The 11,236-nt window shown below is 43.6% G+C and overlaps 1 non-coding gene across 1 annotated transcript; it reads left to right on the plus strand.

The window, feature by feature from the left end:
• The first annotated feature begins 10,916 nt into the window (after window positions 1–10,916).
• TRNAI-AAU (transfer RNA isoleucine (anticodon AAU)) lies at window positions 10,917–10,990 on the plus strand. Its single transcript has one exon. It is a non-coding gene; the product is annotated as a tRNA-Ile (tRNA).
• Window positions 10,991–11,236: the final 246 nt, after the last annotated feature.

Below are 11,236 nucleotides of genomic sequence, written 5' to 3' on the forward strand. Positions count from 1 at the left end.
AGTTAAGTTTTTTCTCTCAAGTAAACTCTTTTTTTCTCATTTAATTAAACGCTTTTAATTCCATACACTCTGTTGCTCCAGTACACGTTCACTTTCCATTAGTCCTTCTTTTGCCACTTCTGACCAAAGCTCAAGCCGGCAGCGCCAGTAGAACAACAGAAGTGCAAGAGATTGTCTCTCCAAGATGGAGACACTGGCTCAGACTATGTCACGTGAGAGGTGGAGGGAGACCAAGAGCTGATTATTAGATGCGTGGGGATAAGAGGAACATAACTCAGGTGAACAGATTCTGGATAGTCATGCTATAGCTAGGATCAGCAACGTTACAGGGGAAAGGATAGGAAAATAATTAGGTGACAGAAGTATAGAAGTGGCTACAAGGGGGCGTGTCTCTTAACAGGGCCGAAAGATACACTGAAGGCGAAGGTGAAGTGAAAGAAGAAAGAAAGATCAAAGGAAATCAACAGTGATTGAGAGAAAACTCACAAAGGCAAATTGAGCAAAAGACAGGACCTGGGGAGTTAGACTACTTCAATGCAAATTTGGCCGATGAGCATGACAACTGACCCTTGTCCAGTGGTGCTGAAACAATTTTCAGTGTGGGGGTGCTGCCATCAAAGGGCTTCTGAAAATCCAGGAATCATACAAAGAACAAGTCCTGCAGAATGAGCCACACACATTCAGAAAGAGTGGTGATGCGTTGGTTACTTATTGGTAATCTTCATTAGCCTTAGTCCATTGCGTCCTTGTGACAGTCATTACAAAGTAAAGTGATGTCACCCTCCAAGAGGAAGAAAGAACAGGAGGATTCTTAAATGCTAGCACCATGCACCCAACCTGGGTGCCAAGCCCTTGCCAAAGGACTGATGGGAAGGTGGGCAGGATGTAATGTTTGTGACAAGGACAAGATGGACTTAGGGTAATGCAGAGTTCAAAACATTGGTACTCAAATGCAAAACAGAAAATGTATTAAGCGATAATGCTTGACAAATGTATGCCCTGAGGCCCAAGTAACCACCCTAGGAATTTCCTAGATTGTTACTCACTGGAATTCAACCCAGGAGGTGGCCATTCCTCTCGTAGACCATCCCTGACCTGGAAGATTTTCTAAAAAGCCTTGCAAAGCCAGAAAAATGGACAACTTAATCCACCTACTCAGAGTCATAAAAGTCACCTTCTTGTCTTTTCCAGGCTGTCCAAAAGTCACAAACAAGGAGTCGGTTTTCCTGAACTGCAGAGGCCTGGTGACATAAATGAAAAGAGGTCTTTAAACATCAAGTGTATTCAACAAATGTTCCTCCGGAGAGGAAGGAGGGGGAATGAAAGAAGGAAGAATTATTTCCTAAGATCTATCAAAAATAGACTTAACCTTTGCAGCAAAGGTAGGGCTAGGCCTTAAAGTTACCCCATCTTCCAAAGTATCAAATGAAGAGAGGACAGCATTTTAAGGCTCCCAGCTCCCCAATTGTTCTCAGCAAGGTGATAGCAAATAGGAAAATAACTTTATAGGAGACAATATTTAATTGTACAGTATCCAGATCCTCAAAGAGATAAAATTGCAAAGCCTATAAAAGAGTAGGAGGATTCTGAGTTGGACAAAAGGGATTTTTCATTGTTCTTACCATTGACAAAAGATCATAACAGTCTAGATACAAAAGAGTGTAACATCGATGAAAGTTCAGAAAAGTCCCTAAAAGCCTTTATCGCAAACCAATGAGCTTTCAGAGTGGAAAGAGATTCAAGTGAAACCCATTCAGAAGAAAATGCAAAATAGCAGACAAACTACAGGTAGGTGCCAAAAGATCATGAGCAGAACATCACGTCTGAAAGGACTTCCAGTTCTTTGAGTAAGACTTCGAAGTAGAAGGCCTGCTGGAGTGCTGAATTAACTCAACTAAGGAAGAGGAAAGACCCTTTGCTAGCAGTCCAGACTTCTCAACCTCCAAAGCGATAGAGTGAGTTGTAGCAAGAAGGTCAGGAACGACATTCTGAGAAGAGACACACTTGAGCGGTACCCAAGGAGGTAGAAGAGCCAGGGGTTCAGAAGAGGAAACCATGACATCTCTGGCCAATCAGGGCCAACAAGAATCAAGTTCCCTCCCCCTGCTGAGACTTGAAGAGAACCATCTGGATCAATAAAAGGGGGGGGGGAATGTATAAAGGAGACTTCTCAGCCACTTTATCACCAATACGTCCACTACCTAGGCTCCTTGTTCCGGAAACCTGGATCAGAATCGACAAAGATGAGCATTGTCCTTGTTTGAAAAGAGATCCAGAAAGGGTTTCACAAACTCTCAGCATATCTCTCAAAACAACGACCTGGATAACGTCAACTCCAGCAAATTTGGAAACCTCCAGCTGTCTGCCAACACATTGTCGGTGCCCTTGATGTGTACTGCCGACGCATGCAACAGGTTGATCTCTTCCCAATAGCCCAATTGTTCTGCTATTGCATTGAGTGATTTTGAATGCATGCTTCACTGCTGGTTAATGTAAAAGACCGCTACCTTATTCTCTGTCTTTACTAGCACATTTTTCTGAGACAGATGATGATGGGAAAACTTCAAAGCCCTGAAGCTTACCATCAACTCCATCTACTTCCATGACCTCCGACTCTCTAGGAAAGACCACTTGAATCGACAGGATCAGTCCAACACAGTAGCTCTCCAGCCAGGTTTGCTGGCATCTGTTGCGAGGAATTCAGGAGGATCCAGGTGTATTAGTGTCCACTTCGACCAGTGGTCTTCAAACTCTTTAATGCCACATCCACCCAAAGGGAAAAAAAAACATTGGTGCCTCCCCTCTGAATTTTCCAGAATTCTTCTATCAATTTGACACTGTTTAAATATGTCTAGACCTATTTAAACATTGCAGTTAAGTTCTGTTACTGTTTTAAAAATGCAATCAAATACATGACCCCAAATATACTATTCTGGTCAGGCAGGCCTTACTAACCAATTGCAGTGTCATGCTCTGCTGAGTAAACTGATCTCACGGCAGTGAGGAATGCACAGGCCGGGTGGTGCCCGGCGCACGAAAGCGCCCCTTCTTGTGTTGTACGTCTCTTTGCGCAAATGCAAACTCAAATTTCCTGCACTGTGGTCGGCAGGAGAGACATGGGAAGGTGCAGTAGGGAAGGCTTGAGCAACAAACCGTTGGCTATGTTTTGTTGTTACTTTGTTGACATGAGCTAGAGTAATTTAAAGCAGAAGGAACGGCCAGACCTAAAAACAACTCTCTTACCTCCAACGCCGAATAACCACTATAATTAGAATATCTCAAAAGCAGCTGGCCTTGTAAACTTAATGAGCAAGCAAGCCGATGCATTTTGGGTTTTGTTGTAAAAGAATAGAAATCCTATCCATCCTTTCCTTTTCTTCCGGCAACAACCAATGTTACAAAGATATCACAGCACACAGTGACATTGACTGAAAGAAGAGGTGCTGAGGCTGGCGTGCAGCACTCAACAGCTCTTGTTATTGCAATCCAGACAGGGGACGGAAGGAGAAAAGTATGAAGGAATTGCGATAGTGAGACCGACTCTTCTATGTATCTGCATGTCATGGAAAAAGGATAACTCTGTTGTTCATGGCCGGTTAGCTCAGTTGGTTTGAGCGTTGACCTAATAACACCAAGGTCGCGGGTTCGATCCCCGTACGGGCCAAGTTAAGTTTTTTCTCTCAAGTAAACTCTTTTTTCTCATTTAATCAAACGCTTGTAAATCCATACACTCTGTTGCTCCAGTACACGTTCACTTTCCATTAGTCCTTTTGCCACTTCTGACCAAAGCTCAAGCCGGCAGCCCCAGTAGAACAACAGAAGTGCAAGAGATTGTCTCTCCAAGATGGAGACATTGGCTCAGACTATGTCACGTGAGAGGTGGAGGGAGACCAAGAGCTGATTATTAGATGCGTGGGGATAAGAGGAACATAACTCAGGTGAACAGATTCTGGATAGTCATGCTATAGCTAGGATCAGCAACGTTACAGGGGAAAGGATAGGAAAATAATTAGGTGACAGAAGTATAGAAGTGGCTACAAGGGGGCGTGTCTCTTAACAGGGCCGAAAGATACACTGAAGGCGAAGGTGAAGTGAAAGAAGAAAGAAAGATCAAAGGAAATCAACAGTGATTGAGAGAAAACTCACAAAGGCAAATTGAGCAAAAGACAGGACCTGGTGAGTTAGACTACTTCAATGCAAATTTAAGCCGCAGATGAGCATGACAACTGACCCTTGTCCAGTGGTGCTGAAACAATTTTCAGTGTGGGGGTGCTGCCATCAAAGGGCTTCTGGAAATCCAGGAATCATACAAAGAACAAGTCCTGCAGAATGAGCCACGCACATTCAGAAAGAGTGGTGATGCGTTGGTTACTTATTGGTAATCTTCCTTAGCCTTAGTCCATTGCGTCCTTGTGACAGTCATTACAAAGTAAAGTGATGTCACCCTCCAAGAGGAAGAAAGAACAGGAGGATTCTTAAATGCTAGCGCCATGCACCCAACCTGGGTGCCAAGCCCTTGCCAAAGGACTGATGGGAAGGTGGGCAGGATGTAATGTTTGTGACAAGGACAAGGTGGACTTAGGGTAATGCAGAGTTCAAAACATTGGTACTCAAATGCAAAACAGAAAATTTATTAAGCGATAATGCTTGACAAATGTATGCCCTGAGGCCCAAGTAACCACCCTAGGAATTTCCTAGATTGTTACTCACTGGAATTCAACCCAGGAGGTGTCCATTCCTCTCGTAGACCATCCCTGACCTGGAAGATTTTCTAAAAAGCCTTGCAAAGCCAGAAAAATAGACAACTTAATCCACCTACTCAGAGTCATAAAAGTCACCTTCTTGTCTTTTCCAGGCTGTCCAAAAGTCACAAACAAGGAGTCGGTTTTCCTGAACTGCAGAGGCCTGGTGACATAAATGAAAAAAGCTCTTTAAACATCAAGTGTATTCAACAAATGTTCCTCCGGAGAGGAAGGAGAGGGAATTAAAGGAGGAAGAATTATTTCCTAAGATCTATCAAAAATAGACTGAACCTTTGCAGCAAAGGTAGGGCTAGGCCTTAAAGTTACCCCATCTTCCAAAGTATCAAATGAAGAGAGGACAGCATTTTAAGGCTCCCAGCTCCCCAATTGTTCTCAGCAAGGTGATAGCAAATAGGAAAATAACTTTATAGGAGACAATCTTTAATTGTACAGTATCCAGATCCTCAAAGAGATACAATTGCAAAGCCTATAAAAGAGTAGGAAGATTCTGAGTTGGAGAAAAGGGATTTTTCATTGTTCTTACCATTGACAAAAGATCATAACAGTCTAGACACCAAAGAGTGTAACATCGATGAAAGTTCAGAAAAGTCCCTAAAAGCCTTTATCGCAAACCAATGAGCTTTCAGAGTGGAAAGAGATTCAAGTGAAACCCATTCAGAAGAAAATGCAAAATAGCAGACAAACTACAGGTAGGTGCCAAAAGATCATGAGCAGAACATCACGGCTGAAAGGACTTCCAGTTCCTTGAGTAAGACTTCGAAGTAGAAGGCCTGCTGGAGTGCTGAATTAACTCCACTAAGGAAGAGGAAAACCCTTTGCTAGCAGTCCAGACTTCTCAACCTCCAAAGCGATAGAGTGAGTTGGAGCAAGAAGGTCAGGGACGACGTTCTGAGAAGAGACACACTTGAGCAGTACCCAAGGAGGTATAAGAGCCAGGGGTTCAGAAGAGGAAACCATGACATCTCTGGCCAATCAGGGCCAACAAGAATCAAGTTCCCTCCCCCTGCTGAGACTTGAAGAGAACCATCTGGATCAATAAAAAGGGGGGGAATGTATAAAGGAGACTTCTCAGCCACTTTCTCACCAATACGTCCACTACCTAGGCTCCTTGTTCCGGAAACCTGGATCAGAATCGACAAAGATGAGCATTGTCCTTGTTTGAAAAGAGATCCAGAAAGGGTTTCACAAACTCTCGGCATATCTCTCAAAACAACGACCTGGATAACGTCAACTCCAGCAAATTTGGAAACCTCCAGCTGTCTGCCATCACATTGTCGGTGCCCTTGATGTGTACTGCCGACGTATGCAACAGGTTGATCTCTGCCCAATAGCCCAATTGTTCTGCTATTGCATTGAGGGATTTTGAATGCATGCTTCACTGTTGGTTAATGTAAAAGACTGCTACCTTATTCTCTGTCTTTACTAGCACATTTTTCTGAGACAGATGATGATGGGAAAACTTCAAAGCCCTGAAGCTTACCATCAACTCCATCTACTTCCATGACCTCCGACTCTCTAGGAAAGACCACTTGAATCGACAGGATCAGTCCAACACAGTAGCTCTCCAGCCAGGTTTGCTGGCATCTGTTGCGAGGAATTCAGGAGGATCCAGGTGTATTAGTGTCCACTTAGACCAGTGGTCTTCAAACTCTTTAATGCCACATCCACCCAAAGGGAAAAAAAAACATTGGTGCCTCCCCTCTGAATTTTCCAGAATTCTTCTATCAAATTGACACTGTTTAAATATGTCTAGACCTATTTAAACATTGCAGTTAAGTTCTGTTACTGTTTTAAAAATGCAATCAAATACATGACCCCAAATATACTATTCTGGTCAGGCAGGCCTTACTAACCAATTGCAGTGTCATGCTCTGCTGAGTAAACTGATCTCACGGCAGTGTGGAATGCACAGGCCGGGTGGTGCCCAGCGCACGAAAGCGCCCCTTCTTGTGTTGTACGTCTGTTTGCGCAAATGCAAACTCAAATTTCCTGCACTGTGGTCGGCAGGAGAGACATGGGAACGTGCAGTAGGGAAGGCTTGAGCAACAAACCGTTGGCTATGTTTTGTTGTTACTTTGTTGACATGAGCTAGAGTAATTTAAAGCAGAAGGAACGGCCAGACCTAAAAACAACTCTCTTACCTCCAACGCCGAATAACCACTATAATTAGAATATCTCAAAAGCAGCTGGCCTTGTAAACTTAATGAGCAAGCAAGCCGATGCATTTTGGGTTTTGTTGTAAAAGAATAGAAATCCTATCCATCCTTTCCTTTTCTTCCGGCAACAACCAATGTTACAAAGATATCACAGCACACAGTGACATTGACTGAAAGAAGAGGCGCTGAGGCTGGCGTGCAGCACTCAACAGCTCTTGTTATTGCAATCCAGACAGGGGACGGAAGGAGAAAAGTATGAAGGAATTGCGATAGTGAGACGACTCTTCTGTGTATCTGCATGTCATGGAAAAAGGATAACTCTGTCATTCATGGCCGGATAGCTCAGTTGGTCAGAGCGTGTTGCTAATAACGCCAAGGTTGTGGGTTCGATCCCCGTACGGGCCAAGTTAAGTTTTTTCTCTCAAGTAAACTCTTTTTTTCTCATTTAATCAAACGCTTGTAAATCCATACAATCTGTTGCTCCAGTACACGTTCACTTTCCATTAGTCCTTCTTTTGCCACTTCTGACCAAAGCTCAAGCCGGCAGCGCCAGTAGAACAACAGAAGTGCAAGAGATTGTCTCTCCAAGATGGAGACACTGGCTCAGACTATGTCACGTGAGAGGTGGAGGGAGACCAAGAGCTGATTATTAGATGCGTGGGGATAAGAGGAACATAACTCAGGTGAACAGATTCTGGATAGTCATGCTATAGCTAGGATCAGCAACGTTACAGGAGAAAGGATAGGAAAATAATTAAGTGACAGAAGTATAGAAGTGGCTACAAGGGGGCGTGTCTCTTAACAGGGCCGAAAGATACACTGAAGGCGAAGGTGAAGTGAAAGAAGAAAGAAAGATCAAAGGAAATCAACAGTGATTGAGAGAAAACTCACAAAGGCAAATTGAGCAAAAGACAGGACCTGGGGAGTTAGACTACTTCAATGCACATTTACGCCGCAGATGAGCATGACAACTGACCCTTGTCCAGTGGTGCTGAAACAATTTTCAGTGTGGGGGTGCTGCCATCAAAGGGCTTCTGAAAATCCAGGAATCATACAAAGAACAAGTCCTGCAGAATGAGCCACGCACATTCAGAAAGAGTGGTGATGCGTTGGTTACTTATTGGTAATCTTCATTAGCCTTAGTCCATTGCGTCCTTGTGACAGTCATTACAAAGTAAAGTGATGTCACCCTCCAAGAGGAAGAAAGAACAGGAGGATTCTTAAATGCTAGCGCCATGCACCCAACCCGGGTGCCAAGCCCTTGCCAAAGGACTGATGGGAAGGTGGGCAGGATGTAATGTTTGTGACAAGGACAAGATGGACTTAGGGTAATGCAGAGTTCAAAACATTGGTACTCAAATGCAAAACAGAAAATTTATTAAGCGATAATGCTTGACAAATGTATGCCCTGACTCCCAAGTAACCACCCTAGGAATTTCCTAGATTGTTACTCACTGGAATTCAACCCAGGAGGTGGCCATTCCTCTCGTAGGCCATCCCTGACCTGGAAGATTTTCTAAAAAGCCTTGCAAAGCCAGAAAAATTGACAACTTAATCCACCTACTCAGAGTCATAAAAGTCACCTTCTTGTCTTTTCCAGACTGTCCAAAAGTCACAAACAAGGAGTCGGTTTTCCTGAACTGCAGAGGCCTGGTGACATAAATGAAAAGAGCTCTTTAAACATCAAGTTTATTCAACAAAAGTTCGTCCGGAGAGGAAGGAGAGGGAATGAAAGAAGGAAGAATTATTTCATAAGATCTATCAAAAATAGACTTAACCTTTGCAGCAAAGGTAGGGCTAGGCCTTAAAGTTACCCCATCTTCCAAAGTATCAAATGAAGAGAGGACAGCATTTTAAGGCTCCCAGCTCCCCAATTGTTCTCAGCAAGGTGATAGCAAATAGGAAAATAACTTTATAGGAGACAATCTTTAATTGTACAGTATCCAGATCCTCAAAGAGATAAAATTGCAAAGCCTATAAAAGAGTAGGAAGATTCTGAGTTGGAGAAAAGGGATTTTTCATTGTTCTTACCATTGACAAAAGATCATAACAGTCTAGACACAAAAGAGTGTAACATCGATGAAAGTTCAGAAAAGTCCCTAAAAGCCTTTATCGCAAACCAATGAGCTTTCAGAGTGGAAAGAGATTCAAGTGAAACCCATTCAGAAGAAAATGCAAAATAGCAGACAAACTACAGGTAGGTGCCAAAAGATCATGAGCAGAACATCACGTCTGAAAGGACTTCCAGTTCTTTGAGTAAGACTTCGAAGTAGAAGGCCTGCTGGAGTGCTGAATTAACTCCACTAAGGAAGAGGAAAGACCCTTTGCTAGCAGTCCAGACTTCTCAACCTCCAAAGCGATAGAGTGAGTTGGAGCAAGAAGGTCAGGGACGACGTTCTGAGAAGAGACACACTTGAGCAGTACCCAAGGAGGTAGAAGAGCCAGGGGTTCAGAAGAGGAAACCATGACATCTCTGGCCAATCAGGGCCAACAAGAATCAAGTTCCCTCCCCCTGCTGAGACTTGAAGAGAACCATCTGGATCAAGAAAAAGGGGGGGAATGTATAAAGGAGACTTCTCAGCCACTTTATCACCAATACGTCCACTACCTAGGCTCCTTGTTCCGGAAACCTGGATCAGAATCGACAAAGATGAGCATTGTCCTTGTTTGAAAAGAGATCCAGAAAGGGTTTCACAAACTCTCAGCATATCTCTCAAAACAACAACCTGGATAACGTCAACTCCAGCAAATTTGGAAACCTCCAGCTGTCTGCCATCACATTGTCGGTGCCCTTGATGTGTACTGCCGACGTATGCAACAGGTTGATCTCTGCCCAATAGCCCAATTCTTCTGCTATTGCATTGAGGGATTTTGAATGCATGCTTCACTGCTGGTTAATGTAAAAGACCGCTACCTTATTCTCTGTCTTTACTAGCACACTTTTCTGAGACAGATGATGATGGGAAAACTTCAAAGCCCTGAAGCTTACCATCAACTCCATCTACTTCCATGACCTCCGACTCTCTAGGAAAGACCACTTGAATCGACAGGATCAGTCCAACACAGTAGCTCTCCAGCCAGGTTTGCTGGTATCTGTTGCGAGGAATTCAGGAGGATCCAGGTGTATTACTGTCCACTTAGACCAGTGGTCTTCAAACTCTTTAATGCCACATCCACCCAAAGGGAAAAAAAAACATTGGTGCCTCCCTTCTGAATTTTCCAGAATTCTTCTATCAAATTGACACTGTTTAAATATGTCTAGACCTATTTAAACATTGCAGTTAAGTTCTGTTACTGTTTTAAAAATGCAATCAAATACATGACCCCAAATATACTATTCTGGTCAGGCAGGCCTTACTAACCAATTGCAGTGTCATGCTCTGCTGAGTAAACTGATCTCACGGCAGTGAGGAATGCACAGGCCGGGTGGTGCCCGGCCCACGAAAGCGCCCCTTCTTGTGTTGTACGTCTCTTTGCGCAAATGCAAAATCAAATTTCCTGCACTGTGGTCGGCAGGAGAGACATGGGAAGGTGCAGTAGGGAAGGCTTGAGCAACAAACCGTTGGCTATGTTTTGTTGTTACTTTGTTGACATGAGCTAGAGTAATTTAAAGCAGAAGGAACGGCCAGACCTAAAAACAACTCTCTTACCTCCAACGCCGAATAACCACTATAATTAGAATATCTCAAAAGCAGCTGGCCTTGTAAACTTAATGAGCAAGCAAGCCGATGCATTTTGGGTTTTGTTGTAAAAGAATAGAAATCCTATCCATCCTTTCCTTTTCTTCCGGCAACAACCAATGTTACAAAGATATCACAGCACACAGTGACATTGACTGAAAGAACAGGCGCTGAGGCTGGCGTGCAGCACTCAACAGCTCTTGTTATTGCAATCCAGACAGGGGACGGAAGGAGAAAAGTATGAAGGAATTGCGATAGTGAGACCGACTCTTCTGTGTATCTGCATGTCATGGAAAAAGGATAACTCTGTCATTCATGGCCGGTTAGCTCAGTTGGTTAGAGCGTGGTGCTAATAACGCCAAGGTTGTGGGTTAGATCCCCGTACGGGCCAAGTTAAGTTTTTTCTCTCAAGTAAACTCTTTTTTTCTCATTTAATTAAACGCTTGTAAATCCATACACTCTGTTGCTCCAGTACACGTTCACTTTCCATTAGTCCTTCTTTTGCCACTTCTGACCAAAGCTCAAGCCGGCAGCGCCAGTAGAACAACAGAAGTGCAAGAGATTGTCTCTCCAAGATGGAGACACTGGCTCAGACTATGTCACGTGAGAGGTGGAGGGAGACCAAGAGCTGATTATT

This window comes from Pleurodeles waltl, chromosome 12 (genome assembly GCF_031143425.1).
Source record: "Pleurodeles waltl isolate 20211129_DDA chromosome 12, aPleWal1.hap1.20221129, whole genome shotgun sequence".
NCBI lineage: Eukaryota > Metazoa > Chordata > Amphibia > Caudata > Salamandridae > Pleurodeles > Pleurodeles waltl.